This window comes from Platalea leucorodia (genome assembly GCF_965183815.1).
Source record: "Platalea leucorodia genome assembly, chromosome: W".
NCBI lineage: Eukaryota > Metazoa > Chordata > Aves > Pelecaniformes > Threskiornithidae > Platalea > Platalea leucorodia.
The window spans coordinates 16,279,802-16,298,446 of NC_138859.1; the positions used below are offsets into that span (position 1 = coordinate 16,279,802).

At 57.4% G+C, this 18,645-nt stretch overlaps 2 pseudogenes across 2 annotated transcripts; both read right to left on the reverse strand.

Annotated features, from left to right (window-relative positions):
* Nucleotides 1-12,494: 12,494 nt before the first annotated feature.
* On the reverse strand, nucleotides 12,495-13,357 carry LOC309601786 (adenosine 5'-monophosphoramidase HINT2-like; annotated as a pseudogene). The gene is made up of 5 exons: nucleotides 13,268-13,357; nucleotides 13,054-13,113; nucleotides 12,866-12,970; nucleotides 12,718-12,791; nucleotides 12,495-12,587 (listed from the first exon to the last, which is right to left on the reverse strand). The product of its transcript is annotated as an adenosine 5'-monophosphoramidase HINT2-like (transcript).
* A 360-nt stretch (nucleotides 13,358-13,717) lies between these two features.
* LOC309601787 (TATA box-binding protein-associated factor, RNA polymerase I, subunit C-like) lies at nucleotides 13,718-18,274 on the reverse strand (annotated as a pseudogene). The gene is made up of 12 exons: nucleotides 18,242-18,274; nucleotides 17,807-17,902; nucleotides 17,646-17,716; nucleotides 17,313-17,566; nucleotides 17,132-17,242; nucleotides 16,748-17,023; nucleotides 16,514-16,649; nucleotides 16,313-16,415; nucleotides 15,969-16,147; nucleotides 15,698-15,829; nucleotides 14,612-15,391; nucleotides 13,718-14,108 (listed from the first exon to the last, which is right to left on the reverse strand). The product of its transcript is annotated as a TATA box-binding protein-associated factor, RNA polymerase I, subunit C-like (transcript).
* Between the last annotated feature and the right edge of the window lie 371 nt (nucleotides 18,275-18,645).

Genomic DNA, 18,645 nt, shown 5'->3' on the forward strand with positions numbered 1-18,645 from the left:
GCCCTTCAGCTCTTCCTGGCCACCTGTCCTGCCTCTTGCTTTGACCTAATGGTGCTGCTCCCATCATACATCAGGCCTTAGCATGAGCTGTGTTAGCCAAAATCTGAGCAGGAGTTGAGTGAAGTCACGTGGGGGTGGAGAAGGCTGCATTCCTCTGAAAGGGACTGGCCCCAGTGCAGATGCTGGTGACACCCTGGAGGGGAGGAAAGCGGAGAGGTCCCCATCAGCAGCTGAGTCCCCCAGGTGCTGGCAAGGTAGGGTGCCAGGGGGCTTACAGACGGGCTGTAGGCTTGCTCCAGCCAGTAGCTGCGGGGCTGCTCCATGCAGTAGCTGTGGGGCTGTGGGTGGAAGCAATGTTACACCTGTGGGCAGGGGGGACGGTGTGCCCAGCAGGGGCCATGGGAGCCTTGCAGGCTCCCTGGGGGCTGTCTCCTGCCTGCTGCAGGCAAGCTCTGGCAGCGCCGGGCTGGGGCAAGCCATACCTGCGTGGCAGGTAGCAGTGTGGGCTGGCAGCCTCTGATGCAGTAGTCCTGGTGCATGGTGGAGACTGACTCCATGGGCATCCGTGGGGGACAGATCTCCAGCATCTCCTTCCTGCCGGCAGAGCAAGGAGGCACGAGCTGCCCCCCCATGACTCAGCTCTGGGGTCCCCCCCTGCCCTGGGCAGGCATCCGCAGCAGGGTCCCCCCCTCTGGGGCATCACTCCAGGGGTGGGTGGCACATGGGAGCACAGGCTTGCCTGTATTTCTGGTAGAGCATGGACTCCAGTGTGGCCTCCCACTGCCCTGGGGGGGAGTAGGTACTGTCAGCCCCACAGCTGAGCCCCCCTTGCTGCCTTTTTGGGGGGCACACAGCTTGGGAGGGGGGCTCAGCCTCACCTCACCCCTGCAGTGGGGCCCTGTGCAGCAGGTGGTTAGGTATCCTTCGTGGTGGTGCTGTCAGTGGGCTGGGAGAGGAGCTGGTGGGCTAGCAGTCTGTGATGGTCACGCCAGTAGGCAAAGCCCTTGCTGCCCAGCTCCCGCCCTGGCACAGGGTCCAGGCGGTTCATGGCTCTCTGGGGATGGACGGCAGGGGCTGCAGGAAGGGGGCAGGAGCCCACCCTGCGATACCCCATGCCTGCTCCCAGCTTTTAGGCTTTTGATGGTCCCATGGGGCTCTGGGCAGGGTTGGGAGGTGGGTGTGAATCCACCCCCTCCTGCTGAGTGTCCCCAAACTGGGGACACCGCCCCATACCCAAGGCCATGCCAACCCTGTGTTTCCCCTGAGCTTTGCCCAGCCAGAGTGCTGCCCCAGTGCAGGGTCCTGCCCGCACCGCTGTGCTGGCAGCACCTTCATCTCGGGTCTCCAGGTGGGCCCCCAGTGCCCTGGCAGCAGGGTGCACCACAACTGGGTCCTGCACTGGGCAAAAGCTTTACATCACCCCCAACATATGCCCGTCACCCTGAAACTGGGTGCCCAGAACAAGCCCTGGGAGCAGCCCCAGAGGCACAAGCTGCAAAAAGGAGTGACAGTCCTTCCAACTGGCTCCCCAGGAAAGCTGGAGCAGGGGCACCTGTGGCTTGGGCAGGGCTGAGCCTCTCCTGCCTGCCAGGGGTCAGCTGGGTAAGCACTCTTACAGCATTCAAACAAACCAGGGGGTCCCTGGGCCGTGACACGGCTTGGCCCCATGTCCCCTCTAGACCAGCTCGCCCAAGCAGGCATCTCCACATCCCTGCAATGGGCTGTGACACCCAGCTCCCTCTACCCAAAGCCTCGCCATCACTCCTCACATGCCTGCCCATGCCTTTCACGCTATTGAATTTCATCCCCTTTCCATCCAGCCGGGCTCAAGGTCATCCGGGGAGCTCTGGCTCAGCCAAGGTCGGCTATTTAAAGAGAGGGGGCTGCCCAGGAGCAGGGGGCTTCATGGGGTAGGCAGGTGGGACGTGAACGGGGCAGGTTTTGAGGGGCATTTCCCCTTATGGCCCCCCCAGCTGGTGGTTACCTCCTCCTGCCGGTTGTGGATCAAGCAGCTCCCCTGGGGCACCAATGGGCTGGGCTGCTCTGCTGGCCTCTGTGGGGAGGCGGGCAGCACCAGCGCTGTGATGGGGGGCACCTCACCAGGGCAGGTCCCTGGCTTTCCAGGGCAGGGCAGCAGCTCGACACTGCAGGGCTCCTTCCCAGCCTCAGCGGGCGGCACCACGCTGGGCCAGCAGGACCTCAGCAGGCACCTCAGCCGTGGCCAACAGCATCTCCTGGGGCACTTTGGCCATAGCTGACATAGGGTATCTTGTTCATGGCCACCAGCATCTCCTGGGGCATCTCAGTCATGGCTGCTAGTGTCTCCCTGTGGCACGGGGGCTTCTCTGTGGGCATCTCAGGCAGGAGGACATTGCTGTGTACCCTGACCGCGCACGGTGGCCTCTCCCTTGGGCACATGGGAGGCACATGACCTGTCAGAGCCATCCTGCGGATGGGGACACAGTCCCTGAGACAAGGCAGTGGGGCACACCCTTCAGCCCCCGCTATCTGCCATGACCCCAGCCCACACTAGTGCAGGCAGGGCCCTGAGGCTGGGGACCCTGGGTCCCCTGTGGTATAACCCCCATCCTGGGGCAGAGGACAAAGTACTCCTCTCCCTTGGGGGGGGGGGGGGGGGGAAGCATAAAGCAGCACCTGCTGCTGGGTCTCTACTTGGGGGGGTGCCCCCCTCCATGGCCCCCAGCCTCCCCTCTGCTCCCCCCAGCAACATCCCCCCAGTGCCCCACCGTACCCCCTCATAGGGCTCTGCACCCCCCCAGCACCCCCTGCCTGGGCTCTGCCCCCCACATCCTCCCCAGGCCGGGCCCCCCATCTTCTAATGGCACCCTATCCCCTTAATGCCCCCCTGTCCCTGCCCCCAAACCATCCCCCCCGGACCCTGCCCCCCAAATATCTCCCTCAGGGATCACCCCAAGGCCCTACACCCCTTAATGCCCGCCCCCCCCCGCGCCCGTCCCCACCCTCGGAGGGTCTCGGCCCCCGCCGCGTTCCCGGCTCCATGGCGCATGCGCGGGGTGAAACTTCTCCGTCCCCATGGAGACGGTAAACAGCGGCCGCGCCGCGCCCGCTCTGCTCGCCCTACGGCCGCAAGCTCATTGGCGGCGCTGCATGCGTGAGCCCCTCCCACTGGCAGGGAGCCTGAAGGAGAGGGGGCGGGGCCAAGGGACAGGATTAGAGCAGAGGGTAAAGAGGGCGGGGATGGGGGAAATGCGTATGGCCTGGGGCAGGAAGGGGTGAAGGAGCGTGGCTGGGCCTGGTGTGGGCCCGGGCCCGGGCTCGGCTCCAGGCCGGGATAACGGGGTGACCTCAAGGCCTGGGGGCATCCACACTCCCGAGGGACTGTGTCCCCCTGCCTTTGGCTCTCCTGATGGCTTGGAGCTGCCACCAGTGGGGGCTGGGGAGGACCCCTGGGCCCGGCCAGAGCCTGTGGGGCCTGGCCCGGGAGGCAGGGGTGGCCATGGAGGTGCTTGGGTGGGCACCAGGCCCGGGCAGGGACAACTCGGCCCTGCTAGGGCTGCAGGAGAGATGTGCCCTGCACTGGGTGTGAGGTGACTGGGAAAACACTGAAAGGGTTAAAGCCAAGATAGACAAAGCCACTGCATCAAAATGCCTCCTGAAAAGCCTAGGGGCAAGGAGGATATTTAAATATCTTAGTCACTTAACTAAACAAAAGAAAGGCCTTTGTGATTTAGGGAGTAGTTAGAATGGTTGTAAGATAAGGGGGCTCCAGGATAATCCCATCTCAGACAACTGGGCCTTGGGAGAACAAATGCATGGAAGATAGGAAGTCACAAAAGAAGGACTACAACAGCCTTGAAGGACACCATTTACGTGATCCTAGGACTGAGTTTGCGCAGAAGCAAAGGTCAATCAGCGAACACAGTGAAGAAGACTACAAGCCTTCATCTGAAGACCCCCAAAGACCACTTGAAGACCACCATGGGAGACGACTGCGCATGCGGATCGGACATTTGCATATGTTAATAAGTTCCAGGAAACCTCATGTTTATGTAAATGAATTTCTCGGAAATCCTGTGAATATGTAGGATTTTATAGTATATAATCTCTGAAAGTCCACCAGATCGGTGGAGCACTTATGGTGGAGAATCCCCAGTGCTGCCCAGCGCTGCAATAAAGGATACCTGCTTAACAGTAACTTCGTTGCTATTGAGTTTCATTTCAGGGACTCTCTGAATACTCCGTTTCTCCCTTGGGGAGATTTGGACTGTGAGGAGAAGCATCCGTGAATTTTTGTATCAGTTTTGGCGACCCAGATGGGACCCTCTCTGCTCGGCTGCAGGACCCGTTGAGAACGGGACTCCCTAGGGTACCCCCGGAAAATTTCCGGAGGGACTCCTTGCCTCAATCGGATCGCTGTGGGAGCAGACAAGGACCGTCTTCGGAAAAAGGTATTCTTTCTTAAATTTGGTTTGGGACTAGTCATTTGTTGGAAACCCCTGTAAGCCGTGAGTGGTTCACGCTTGGTGGAGTATACCGGGCTGCTAGCGCCTTAAAAGTATACACCTGGGAGCACTTCAGTGCTCATTTGGAACTCTTGCATTTGGATATATTGGATCTTGGCTTTGGAACTCGGTTATTTGATTTTGGGATTGTGTTTGGCATGTTATAAGGACAAGTAGTTGCTCTGTGTTTGCTTTTAGGATTTTTGTTAATTGTATTGGTATGTGAGCATTTTTGTTGTCAAAAGCGTGTATACTGTCCTGTGCGTGTGTGAATGAGACGTACTTTGTATTCGTATTTGAGTGTTTTGTCGTCAAAAGTGTGTATGCTGTCCTGTGCGTGTGTGAATGAGACGTACTCTTAGTACGAAGCGAGTGCGGAGTCCTGATCCGCGGTTTCGTTGTCCCGCGAGGGAAACGGCCGGAGATGGATGCAGTGAAAGGAAAAGGTTGTACGGATGTGAAACAGTAATTCTGTAACCCTCTAAGTGGTAAAGTGTGTACCGTGGAACTAACTGTTAAGATACTGCGGGAATACGGGAGAGAACTGGGACCAATAAAATGGGAGGGTCACAGCAAAGTAAAGAGATACCAAAGAAATCTCCATTAGGTTGCATTTTATATCACTGGAAGGACATAGGGGGTCCTCCTGGAGGAAATGTGAATAAGAAAACTCTAATTAAGTATTGTAATCAGTGATGGCCATTGTATAAATTAAAAGATGAAGAAAAGTGGCCTGTGAATGGGACTCTGAAGTATAATGCCTTGCTGCAACTCCTGTTATTTTTAAGGAGGGAGGGAAAATGGGACGAAGCTATGTATGCGGATATGTTTTTCACCCTCCGAAATCACCCTGAGTGGCAGAAAGACTGTGGTTTTAATTTTTCTCCCCAAGATCCCATGGTGTTGGCTTTGGAAAAGGAAAATCAGAAAGAGTCAGGGAAGTTGAAGCGGTGTTGTTCAGCATGTAGTCTTGGACAGAGGTGTCTGAAGGTGAGAGAGAAACCCAGAAAGGCGGAAGAAAAGTGCCTTTCCAGGTGGATGATGTGGATAAGTGGAAGGATGCAGTTAAGAGGTACAGGGAGGACCCAAGTGGGGTTGCGAAAAGGTTTGAGTGGATTACTAAGAATTTGGACCCGGATTGGAAAGATGTGGATCTTATGCTAGACGCAATGACTGAAACTGAGAAGCAGCTTGTATTAAAGGCAGCCCGAGCTCATGTAGAAACATAGATTGAGGGATGAGTGTTACAGGGCACAGCCGAAGATCCTGTGCCCTCCAGGGACCCGGGCTGGGACCCTTAATGATCCAGCTCAGTACCGTTTGTTGCAACGATACCGAACCTGGATCAAATTGGGAATAGAACATGCGATCCCAAAGGCAGTTAACTGGTGTGCTCTGTATGCTATCAAGCAGGGGCAGACTGAAACGCCCACGGAGTTTTTAGATCGCTTACAGGCTGCTGTGAGAAGATTTACTACTATGGAACTGGAGTCAGAAGCTGCCACACAGCAGTTGGTATCTCTGTTTCTGGGACAATCCGCTAATGATACCAGAAAGAAACTTCAGAAACTTACTTAGGGAACCAGATATAAGGAATTTAGAAAAGTTGCTGGAGGAAGCGTGGAGAGTATATCGGAATGGGGAGGGGGAGGACAGAAGGAAACTGGGAAAGGAGATAGTGGCTGCGTTAGCCACATTCTCTGTTTTGAATCAAACCTTGTTACCTACAAGTAAACAAAATGTTAATGTTGTGGGAGCAACTGGGCAGGTTGAAAAAGCTTTTTTTCTTGAAACCATTAAAATTTAGACTTGGGAAGAGTGTGGGGATTCACGAATTTCTCTACCTGCCTGAGACTCCTAGACCATTACTGGGAAGGGACCTATTAGAACAACTAAATCCCGGAATAAAATTCAGAAATGGGGAAATTGAATTTAAAATACCAGACAAAAATCACATTGGAATTTTAAGCTTGGTTCTTACTGAACCCCAAATTGGAGAAGAAGAAATTATACAAGAAATAAAAGACCAGGTATACCCAGGAGCGTGGGCCTCAGGAATACCGGGAAAGGCTAAAAATGCTGAATTGGTTGTTGTTAAACTCAAAGAAGGGGCACGACCTGTTAAGATAAAGCAGTACCCCTTGAAATTGGAAGATAGGTGAGGGGTAAAAAGTATTATAGAAGAGTTTATAAAATTTGGACTATTAATTGAATGCTCTTCAGAATATAACACTCCTATTCTGCCTGTCAAAAAGCCTGATGGCAAAACTTAATGATTGGCGCAAGATTTGCAGGCAATAACTCAAATAGTTGAAGATTTGTATCCAGTAGTGGCAAACCCATATACTCTGCTGACTGGTTTAAAGGAAACCTATGAATGGTTTACTGTATTAGATTTAAAGGATGCATTCTTTTGCCTTACCTTGGCTCCAGAAAGCCGCGATTTATTTGCCTTTGAATGGGAAAACCCTGATACAGGACAAAAAACCCAACTGACCTGGACAGTGTTACCCCAAGGATTTAAAAACAGCCCTACCGTTTTTGGAAATCAATTAGCTAAGGAATTAGAGACCTGGGAGAGGCCTCCAGGAAATGGGATTCTTTTGCAATATGTGGATGATATTTTAATAGCCACAGAAAAGGATGAAGAGTGTAAGGAATGGACTGTGAGCTTGTTGAATTTTCTGGGATTAAGTGGTTACCGAGTCTCATTACAGAAAGCCCAAATCTTGAAGAAGGAAGTAATATACCTGGGATTCGTGATTTCTAAGGGACAAAGACAGCTCGGGAATGACCGAAAGGAAGCTATCTGCAGAACTCCAGAACCAACCACGGTAAAAGAGCTTCGAACCTTTTTGGGAATGACAGGTTGGTGCCGATTATGGATCTATAATTATGGACTTTTGGTTAACCCTCTATATGAACTGTTGAAAATAGCCAGACACAATTAATATGGACTGATGAAGCTAAGAGGGCATTCAAGGAAGTGAAACTGGAGCTAATGAAGGCTCCAGCTTTGGGCCTACCAGATGTAACGAAACCTTTCTGGCTGTTCTCATATGAAAGGCAAGGAGTGGCTCTGGGAATTCTGGCCCAGAGGCTGGGTCCTTATAAACGAGCTGTAGCATACTTCTCTGAACAATTGGATGGAGTAAGCAAAGGATGGCCGGGATGCCTTCGGGCAGTAGCCGCTGTTGTTTTGATTATCCAAGAAGCTCGAAAATTTACTTTGGGACAAAAGATGATTGTGCACACTTCCCACACTGTAACCTCCGTTTTAGATGATATAGAAATCATAAGCGATAAACAGGAAATGGAGACTGTCGTGCATGATTGTATAGAAACTATTGAAACTGTATATGCAAGCAGACCAGACTTGAAGGAGGAGCTGCTGGAGGAAGCCAACCGAACCTGGTATACTGATGGGAGCAGTTTTGCAAAGAATGGAGTTCGAATGGCAGGATATGCTGTGACCACCACAGACCAACTGGTGGAAGCAAAGTCACCCCCTAAGGGCACATCTGCACAACGAGCTGAAATAATTGCCCTAGTGAGAGCATTGGAGCTGGCCGAAGGGCTGCGAGTAAATATTTGGATGGATTCAAAATATGCCTTTGGTGTAGTCCATGCCCATGGAGCAATTTGGAACGAGGACTCTTAACTGCTCAAGGGAAAGGTATAAAACATGCTGATATAATTTTGCGACTTTTGGATGCTGTACAACTTCCATCAGCAGTGGCGATTATGCACTGCAAAGGGCATCAGAAAGGTAACACTGTCAGGGAAGTGGGAAATAAATGGGCTGATTACGAGGCAAGATGAGCTGCAGAACAAGGTGAGGTATTAAGTATAATTCCTGAAAAATCTTTGCCACTACCTGAGACAAACATATGATTTAGATCTTGGTGAAACCACCTCTGACGGTATCTTATGTGGACAACAATCTCAATTATATGAACCATGCTTATTAGAACATTCTGTTAACAGTTGGAAATGGATAATCCTGTCTCCTGATGTGTTTGAAATGTTTGTAGAAATTAATGCCAGACGTGTGTTTAGTGACTAATAACTCATTGGTAGTTGCAGAATATCACCTAATCACTCCCTTTATGTGTTCGCATATACAGAAGAACAAGTGACAATGTTTTGGCTTAAATATAAGTCGTGCAAACATATCTCTGGAAAAATTAAACAAAATCTTGAACCAATAATAACTAAGGACAAACTTGTTGGACTGTCTAGTCAAATTAAAGATGATACCGCCCATCACTGGTGGGATATCTTTTGGGATACTCACCCTCTGCAGAGAAAACTTTTGAATGTTCTAGCCCACCCACTCTTGATATTATTGGTGTTTGTTATTATACTAACAGTTGTCAATTGCCTTTTGTGGTATAAGCTGAAGAAATTGGCTATGAGAGTTTGGGCCTTGCCTAAGGTGATAAAATATGAAAACTTAAGACCTTTGTAAAGAAATTTACAAAGTTTAAAGAAAAGGGGGGAATGAAAGGATTAAAGCCAAGATAGACAAAGCCACTGCATCAAAATGCCTCCTGAAAGAATTAAAGCCTAGGGGCAAGGAGGATATTGTAAATATTTTAGTCACTTAACTAAACAAAAGGAAGGCCTTTGTGATTTAGAGAGTAGTTAGAATGGTTGTAAGATAAGGGGGCTCCGGGATAATCCTATCTCAGACAACTGGGCCTTGGGAGAACAAATGCACGGAAGATAGGAAGTCACAAAAGAATGACCACAGCAGCCTTGAAGGACACCCTTTACGTGATCCTAGGACTGAGTTTGCGAAGCAAAGGTCAATCAGCGAACACAGTGAAGAAGACTACAAGCCTTCATCTGAAGACCCCCAAAGACCACTTGAAGACCACCACGGGAGACGACTGCGCATGCGGATCGGACATTTGTATATGTTAATAAGTTCCAGGAAATATCATGTTTATGTAAATGAATTTCTCGGAAATCCTGTGAATATGTAGGATTTTATAGTATATAATCTCTGAAAGTCTACCAAATCGGTGGAGCACTTATGGTGGAGAATCCCCAGTGCTGCCCAGCGCTGCAATAAAGGATACCTGCTTAATAGTGACTTCGTTGCTATTGAGTTTCATTTCAGGGACTCTCTGAATACTCCGTTTCTCCCTTGGGGAGATTCGGATTGTGAGGAGAAGCATCCGTGAATTTTTGTATCAACACTGCTCCCCATCACTCGACCTGAGCGACCTCCCCACCTACTGTTTCAGCCTGGCCCTTGGGTGCACCTGTCTGCCCCAGGGACCCACGGCTGTCCCAGGGTAACACGGCAGAACAGGCCCAGTGCCTGACTGGGAAGAGCCAGTCTCCTGCAGGTGTGTGCTGGGGTGCTAGCAGGAGGGTGGCCCCGCTCACCCTGTGGTGTGGAACAGCTCCCCTTGCTGCCAGCCCTTGCTGGCCCCTGGCCTCCATCCCCACGGAGGCCGGGCAGAAGGGCCCTTTGATAGCATGCAGTAGGCTCTGGCTGTGAGGGCTGTTACTCCAGCACTCTGCGGTGCGCGTTGCCAGGGCCACTGTGGGCCTGTTTTTCCTGGCCAGGGCTGTGCCTGGCCCCTCTGGCCTCAGCTAGCCAGGGCCTCAGCAGGGACTGCTCCTCCTTCCAGGTACTCAGCCTGGTGCAAAGCAGGGGCTCCTCCGAGCCCATCTGCCATGCAGCTGCAGGGAGGAGGGAGAGACGTGTCCCAGAGCTCAGGCTCAGCAAAGGACCCCCCTGTACCAGGGTTGCACCATCCCTGCCACCACCGGAGGTGGGTGCCTGGGTGCCCTGAGGGCCGGGTGCTCACTGCGAGGGTGCCAGGGTACGTGCTGCCGGCTATGATCCCATGCTCAGCCCCAGACCCAAAGCTGGCACTGGAGGTGCGTCCATGCCTCAGCCTATGCTGGGGGGGCGGGGTGGCAGCCTGGGCACCCTGCCCCAGCTTGCACCCCAGGGTGCTCTTCCCCACCAGATGTGCATGGGCTTGTCTTCAGGGCAACCTGGCGGGCAGCATAGGTGCCTGGGGACACTGAAGGGACGCTAGAGGCACTGCAGTACAGTGTGGGACAGGGTGATGCCAGCCCGGGGGTGTGCACTCACTGTGGGGCGAACCACTCTGGGGTGGCATATGGGGCATTGCCGTGGGGTGGCACCCCAGCAGCATCACGGTGGGGCAGCAGCCCTGGAGCACATCTGGCCACCTCTCACTAGCTGACACATTCCCCCCCCAGCTTTTTGGGGAACTTTTGTCATTTGTGATAGTCTTTGGCTGAGGAACGAAAACAGCCCTGGGCCCTCCCTGGCCCAGTCCTCCAAGGCCACGACCGCTGTGCTGCCCTGGGGTTGCTTGGGGCGTGACAAAATAAACCTGGCGCAGGAGGAAATGCGATTACAGGCATCCACGTCCTGAACTTATGTGCCAGTGCTCACCCTCCACCAGGCACTGGGGGGGGCTGCTCTGGGTGAGCGCTGGGGGATGATGCACTGAGAAGCGTGGGGATCCCCAGCCCCTCTTTGGGGTCCTCACGCCCCTGGGGATCCCCAGCCCCATGTCCAATAGTGGCCCCAGCCTGTGCTGAGGCTCGGGCAGGTTCCTGCTGTTGGAGGTGGGAAGCAGCAGCATCCAACATTTTTAAGGTTCATTTACACCCCAAAAACATTCCCCATGCTAAAATGGGGGGGGACGACTGGGTTCTGCCAGCCCCATGCTGTTCCCAGGGGGCCTCCGCCGCCAGCGCCACTGAGCTGGAGAACAGAGCTGCCATTCACCCTGGCAAAGGCCCAGGCAGCCCCGCTGGCAGTGCCAGGTGGGCCATGTGCCACACCAGCCCTGGCCCCCAGTGCTAAATATAGCCACGGCACCTAGCCGTGGCCAAGCATGTGGCAGGAGGCACGGGTCAGGGAGCGCGCAGGCACCTACACACTGGCGGCAAGCGAGCAGCCTGTCACACCCACGCGTGGACTGGCGCTCATGGTGAGCTTGTGGCTGCGTGCGTGTGCGTGAGCCCCACTGTGTATGCACCCCTCTTGGGGTGGACATGGCCATGTGTGGACGTGTGTCTGCAGTCAATGTGTGTACACACGTGTGTGTGAGTGCTGCTGCGTGTGTACAGCACTGCCTGTGTTCTGCATGCTCAGGGGGTCTGCTGTGTGCAACACAACGTTTTGCACAGTGGTGCATGCACAGGGGGTCCGGGGTGTGCAGTGCAGTGAGTTTTGCACAGCAGTGCACGTGCAGGCAGTGTGTCGAGTGTGGTGGTACAGGGGTATGCATATGTGCAGGGGGCAGCATGCTCACCATGCAGACTGTCCTGCAGTGCCGTTAGCTCACAGCTATGAACCACCTGGGAGCTCCCAATGAGGGCCCTCTGGGGGTGAGGAGGAGTAAATGTGCAATTAGTTCACTTTTGCAAGGCAGAGAAGCATCAGTGCTTGGCGCGGGGCTCAGGCAGCAACATGGGGGTGCTTGGGGAGCACCCAGGGGCAGGGTGGGGGGCACGCAGGGGTGCTGGGGCTGGGTTGTGGCAATGGGGCTGGGCAGGCAGCCCAGGGCATGGGGTGCTGCTGGCACCCCTGAGATGTGCCCCAGCTCAGGGACATGGCCTGGTTGTGGCACACATGGTGGCCCTGCGGCACCCAGCCTGCTCCCTCCCTGCCTGGCATCCAGCACTAGGATGGGCCTCTTGCCCCGTGGGACGTGGGCACCTCCCAAAAAAAAACTCTTGCTCCAAGTGGGGGGGCTCCAAAGCATCTCCAGTGTGGGTAGGTTGGGACGCAGTGAGCCCGGACCTCCCCTCTGAGAAGGGGGGCACCAAGTCCCAACCGTGTCCCCACCCTGAGTCCTGCTGGGGTTTCCCTGCTGCTGTGACACCAGAGACCACTGCTGTCCCAAGCCGGCCCCCCCACCCCCGGGAGGGCCACCCCAACACGGAACCACTGAAGCCACTGCCAAGGAGATTCTTTGTTGGGGGGGCGGCGGGTGGGGGGGCTCAGCCGAGGGGCCAGCCCAGCTGCTGCCCCCCCCAGCACGTAGAGGTGCAGGTGGTGGACGGACTGGGCGCCGTGCTTCCCGTCGTTGATCACTGCTGGGAGAGGGACAGAGGTCAGGTCAGCCCCACGCCGGGCCACCCCCCACGGCCCTGCTCCCCCGGGACCGCCGGCGAGGGTCCTACCCCATAGCACGGCAGGGTGGTGGAAGGGACACCAACTCACCGAGGGGGTAGCCGTCGGCCAGCCCCTCCGCCTGCGCCACGCGCGCCGCCAACAACCAGCAAGTGCCCCAGGAGCTGAGGGAGGGAGCGGGAGGGTCAGCACCGCGCATGTCCCCCCCTCCACGTCCCAGGGACCCCCTCGGACTCACCTCGGCATCCTGGGGACCCACGCGGCTGATCCGGGGGATGAGGTGCTTGGGGATCACCAGGAAGTGGACGGGGGCTTGGGGGGCCATGTCGCGGAAGACCAGGCACTGCCGGGGGGAGCAGGGTGAGCCCCGCACCCGTGAGTGTTGGCCCCCCCCGGTGGGGACACGCGCCCTGCTGTCCCCGCTACTTTGTCGTCTTCATAGAGGATGGTGGCAGGCACGCTGCGGGCTGCGGCCGCCGCTGCCCGCTACGCCTTGCCCACTTCCCCATCCTGCCCGCCGGACGCCGTGAAGCGCCGCTTGGGCGGAGGGGCACACGGAGCCTCACAGCCTGCCCCCGCGGGGACGGGGATCCCGCGGCCTGGGGTGGTGAGGGCATGCGGGGGAGACAGGGGGACACACAGGCGAGGGTGATGAGGGGGGTGCATGTGGGGGTGCAGCGGGGGTGAGGGTGGATGCAGGCGGGTGCTCGGGGGCCCCGTGCAGTGCCATGCCGTGAGGGTGCGCACGGCGTGATTCACGCCCGCCGCGGACCTTGCCCCGGGGTGAGAGTAGCGGCGAGCGGGGGACAGGGTGAAGGTACGGCCACCCCGCCCCGGCCCCCTATTGGCTACCGCCCATCACTCCCACGCCTGGACCCCGGCGCCTTAAAGCGCCCGCACGCCCCCACGGGCGACACCGCCGGGCCGCGTGGCACCATGCAGGCACCACTCACGCACCGGCCCGCGAATCCCCGCCGGAGAGGAGCGTGCCGAGCTCCCGCCCGACCCTCCCCGCCGCCAGTGCCCCCACCCAAGGACCCTGGGGCAGAGGCTGGGCCAGAGGCTGGGCCAGGCGGGGTTAATTGGGTGCTCAGAACCCCATGCAGGGGCGCTTGCGGCGGGGCTTAAAGGCGGAGGAGAGCTGGCTTTGGGAGGAGGGGATGCAGAGCTGGCTGGCCTGGCTGCCGGGGGGCTCCGGGGGGCCCTCGGCCCACACTGCCAGGTAGTCCCGCAGCGTCTTCTGCCGCTTCTTGGGGATGTCGCGGCAGCGCATACTCTGGGAGGAGAGCAAGGCTTGTCAAGCGCCGGCGATGCCGACGGGCTGCCCCGCCTGGGGGGGAGCCTTCCCGGGCGAGCACGGGGGCCGGCCGGGGGAGAGCGGCGGTAGCAGGGGGGCCGCGTCGCTCAGCTCCAACAGCTCGGACTGGTAGGTGAGAGAGGAGATGAAGCTGGCCGAGATGTCACCGAAATGGGGAATAAACCTCTTAACACCAATGTAGCATTAAGAAGCAGGCATTCTCTTTATTGCAGCGCTGGATGCATGGGGGATAGTTCCACCTAATGTGCATGCCGTATGTTGCATCAGTCAAAGCTTATATCCCCGTTACATACATACGTATTGGATTTCCTGGAATTACTATACATATTCATTCTGTTTCCTGGAACTAATTATCATATTTGCATAGTCTTTACACATGCGGCCTGAGTCTCCGAGGGCTTCCGTGGGGGGTCTTCGATGGTCCTTGGTGGTTCCTAGTGGTTATCGAAGAGGTGTTTCTTAGTGTTCTTTTCATGAACTCCGAGTCTTTTCTTCCAGATGTGGTCTTGTCTTCTCAGGTTCTTCATCTTGGTTTCAATGGGTTTATCTGCACTCCCCCAGGATATGCCAGTCACAGTTGGAAAGTCACATCCTTGGGTGCATTCTTGTCTGAGGCCCCTGATAACAATCTGCATTCTTGTCTGAGGCTCCTGATAACAGAGAGACTGGGCTCGCTTTTGCCGCCACCGCTGCTCTTGCAGCACATGCTGCCTCTGTGCCAGGTTGAAGCTTGTCCTCTCCTCCCACCACTGCCCCCAGTCCCCAGACCAGGCCGCCATCAGATGGGTGCTCAGGGGGTCTGGACCCCCTGCCGGCTCCAGGGGGCTATGGCAGGGCAGGGGCCTGGGGGCTCCCAGCACTGCATGTGGCCCCCTTCTTCCCACATGGCCTGGCACAGCTGCTAGCACACCTGCCCATGCAGGGTGCTGGGGCCTGCTGGCACCTCCAGCTCTTTCTGGGTGAAGAGGTGCTTCTGGCTGAGGGTGGGGGGCCAGGTGTGCCAGGGGGGCTCCCCGCAGCCTTTGGAAAGCACCTTCAGCCAGCGGCAGTACAGCAGGGCTGCAGCTGGGCTGGGCACAGCCAGGGAGGGCTGGGGGCTGGCACAGGGCTCCTGGGAGCACTCAGCTTCCTCCGGGGCCACTGGCATGCTCCTCCTCTTCCTCCCAGTCCTCATTGATAATCACCTCCAGGTTGGACAAGTAGAAGGTCTGCTCTTTCTCTTCCTACTCCTCTTCTTCCTCACTGCCCAAGCCTGGCAGGCTGCCAACAGAGCCTCAAAGAGAGGGGAAGAGCTGGAGTCTGCCGTGGCCTTGTCCCCCCAGGCAGGAGCAGGGGGCTGTGCTGCCTCATGGGTCAGCCTCTGGCAGAAGATGTCCCCAGCCTTGCAGAGCTGGAAAACCAGCAGGGACTCCTGCGGCCCGTCCTCCTGCAGTGCGGCAGCCAGCCCTGTGGGGATAGGGCAGGCATTGCCACCAGGGTCTGGGTCCTGGGGCCCCTCCTGGGGCCTGGCCAGCAGTGGGGTCTGGCTCTGTACCCCCATGAGCACACTCACTGCTGACTCTTGCCCCCCACATCCTTTTCTAGGCATTTAATCTTTCACCCTGTGCACGGGGTTATTCAGGGCTTTGCTTTTGCTTTTTCACCCCCCACCCCAGGGCACAGTGAGGGCTGTACCTTCCTCTCCATCCTCGCAGCCTGAGGGCCACATCCTCCCCCCAGGACCTGCACCCCAGGAAGGCACAGGACACCCACCAGCAGCGGGGGCACTGAGGCGCTGCTGGAGCAGGCAGTGGTGGTGTGGGAGCTGGGCAGGCAGGTGCTGCAGGCATATGGTGATGCTGTGCAGCTTCTGTGGAGGCCCCACCAGGTGGCAAGGCTGACTGGCTATCCCATGTGGAAGGACATGCCAAAAATTGCCCAGTGCGCACCGATGCCAGGGCAGCAGCCAGTCCCAGCGGCAAGGAGGCTGGGATGCGGGCACAAAGACCCAGACCCGCAGCAACCCCAGAGCCCCGTCTCTCACTCTGGTATTGCAGCAGCAGCAGCTCCTGGGTGCAGGATGTGCCGAGCAGCACCTTATGCCTCCTCCCAGGGCCCTCCAATATCACGTGGGCAAAGAGAACGGGGGCCTTCATCATGTGTGCCCACTTCAGCATGGGCACCAGCAGCAACCGATCATCCAGCACATACATACACAGAGAACTGGGATGGGGAGCACAGCTCAGTGGGGCTCACCCCAACAGCCTGTGGCAGCCCCTCTCAGCTGGGTGATCCCCCTGCCCTGTGGGTGCTGGGAGCCGGTGCTGTGCTGGGGTCGTGTGTGTCCCCCGGCTCTTGGCTGTCTCCCCTGGGTGCGGCAGGACTCACCTGGGTGGTGATGAGGTGCTGGGAGGGGGCAGCACCACGTACTCACCCTGCTGGCAGCCAGCTTCCTCACCTACCTTGAGTCAAAGTGGCATCTCTCAGGGGCCTGCAGCAGCATACTGGGGTGCTATCAGCACCCCAGGCTGGGGGACCCTCTCCCCCACCTGCTGCCGGCCCTGTGCCTGCCCTCTCTCCCAGGCTCACCCAGGCACCCAGGCACTGCAGGCCGATGTGGTTGATGCAGCTCAACACCCGCAGGTGGGCGGTGAATTCGCTCCAGCGCCAGGGCGAATGGTCTTGAAAAAACATGGTCTGGGGGTCATGGCGGGGAGAAGGCAGTGCCAGCACAGAGCAGAGTTGTTCCTCTCGTTTGGGCCCCCACCTCAAGACCCGAGGGTATGCATGAGCCTCCTCCCAGCCCCGAATGCCTGGTCTCACCCCGTCTCAACACTCCAGAGATAGATGGTTCCGCTCTGGGTGCAGCCAGCTCCCCAGGGAGGTGAGGGTTGTGGGATGGGGGCCATGGCATTACCACAGAGATGGCTGCAGAAGCAGCAGAGCCCCCTCCTCGCAAAGCTCCGTTCCCCCAGTGCCTACCTGATGGTGAGGCAGGCACACTAGTGTGGATGACCTGCAGCAGGGTGGGGGTGGACCCTGTCCTGCCTGGCACTCTCCAAACACTGCAGTGATAGTCCAAGTGGACACTGACAAAATCTGGCAGGGGACAGGAGGCAGCACGTGAGAGGGCAGTGTCCCGGGGGGCTCCCTGCCAGCTAGGGGCTCTCTGCCCGGCCTGGGGCACGGATCCTGGGGCTTGCTCACCTTCCCCATCCACCCGAGCAGCAGCCACTTGCCGAACGCGCCTGCTGAGCTCAAATTGTGCTGGGGAGCCCTGGGCGCAGTGCAGCTCCTCCAGCACCACGTCCTGGAAATCTGGGGTGCCGGCTAAGGGCAGTGCAACATGATCCCCCCATCCCTGGGGATGCCCCGCGGGGAAGGATACAGAGGTGGTTCATGGCCTGCCCTTCAGGGTACACCAGGCGGCCCATGTGTGCCCCCACGTCTTTTGGGGGCAGCCAGGCCAGTGCCCCCCCCCCCCCCCCGAGCTGTCGTAGAAGAGCAGGCCAGCCCACTGCAGCAGCAGCTCCTCATGCATGCAGTCTGCCAGCAGCCCCAGTGGCACCTTGAAGAGCAAGTCATGGCACAGGTGGGAGAACCAGTGCAGATGGGAGGTGAGGTGCTGCCAGGGGGCAGCTGCTGCAGGGGGACAGTCAGCATCAGATGGGGGGGAGAGAGCAGGAGCCCCCCAGGCCTCTCAGGGATGGGGGGCGCTTACCACCTGGCCTCCAGACAATCAATTTCCTCCATCAAGGCCATCATCCGGATGGTGCTGTCCTGGGCCTTTCTCTGCGGGGAGGAGAGGGGGCAGAGGTTGGGGCTGGCAGCTACAAGGGGAGGGGTGGGGGGTGGCGTTGTCACCCCTGGATGGACACTGACCCTCAGCTTGGAGTTGCCCAGGTAGAAGTTCTTGTGCAGCAGCTGCCCCAGGGAGCCAAATGCATCTTCTGGGTGATCCACAAAGAAGTGGCCCAGCTGTGCAGGAAGGACAGGGCCAGCTCGGCCCCGGGGACCCCCCTCCTGCCCCGGCTCCGGTGCCTCTTCCTACCCCCAGGGTGGCTGCAGGCTCCCCACGAGGGTTCTGCCTGGCCCAGCACCCCCATGGGTACCCACACCCACTGGTGTTGCTCACAGGGGATGGGTCTTTGTCCTACAGAGTTCCAGTGGGACCCTGGAGCCTTTGGGGAGTATCCTGGGGCAGACAGGCTCACCTGTCCCCTTCCCAAGGAGAGAGGGCCAAGGACCCAGGCCTCGTACAGTCCCTGTACCAGGGGCCACCTGCCCTGGAGCCATGCCCAGGGCAGAGCTGCCCACCCGGGAGGTGCCTGGGGAGGGGACTCCAGTCATGCCTGGAGGGGGGCTGCGCTCTGGGGAGGGGCCGCTAGGCAGTTGGGCTGGACTGCCAGGGGCGGCTGCTCCCTCCTGCAGTTCCTGGGGTGCTCCCTGATGGAGGCACGGGGCGGGAGCAGGGCTAGCACAGGGCAGAGCACCCCCGGGAGTGGGGCTGTGCCCACAAGTCACCTGCCTGCCTCTGCCGTGGCCAAGGAGGACAGTGATGTCAGGGGAGTTTGGGGAAGTGTGATGTGATCATTTCCAGCCTCCTGCAGGTGGTGCCCAGACCCTCTCTCCTGGACACCTCCTCTATAAGATAAATATTCTAATTTATTATAATAAGATATTAGCTGCTGTTAGAAAACCACCCGACCCCCATTAAACAG